General features: G+C 40.1%; 1 pseudogene across 1 annotated transcript in view; it reads right to left on the reverse strand.

Moving 5' to 3' along the window:
- The window catches only part of LOC119588197, a 22,606-nt pseudogene that overhangs the window by 4,371 nt on the left and 17,891 nt on the right, over positions 1-344 (reverse strand). The gene's annotated exons all lie outside the window — the stretch shown is intronic.

Here is a 344-nt window from a genome sequence, read left to right on the forward strand (position 1 = left end):
TTGGGGGCCCATCCCCAAAAAACTTTTGGGGAGTCTTTGGTGTGACTGCCCTGTGAAAAGCTTAGGTGAAAAGGTGGTATATGTGGGGCCAAAAAAAGTATAGGGGAGGTCGAGTTTGTCCCCTTGATTTGCAGATGGGTTGGGTGATGCGGGGGATTTGGTTAAGGGGCAAGAAAAAGAAGAAGAAAAAAATTTGCTTCTCACAAAATTTAGGCATTAAAATTTCAAAAATTTTTTTAAAGGGGTAAACCGCCCCCAAAAGTATTAAACCCTTTTTCCCCCTTTTTCCCTTAAATTCTATATAAAAACCTCCCCTCTGGCCGAAAAAATTATTTTCAAACTTT

The sequence above is a fragment of the Penaeus monodon genome, chromosome 23 (genome assembly GCF_015228065.2).
Source record: "Penaeus monodon isolate SGIC_2016 chromosome 23, NSTDA_Pmon_1, whole genome shotgun sequence".
Lineage (NCBI taxonomy): Eukaryota > Metazoa > Arthropoda > Malacostraca > Decapoda > Penaeidae > Penaeus > Penaeus monodon.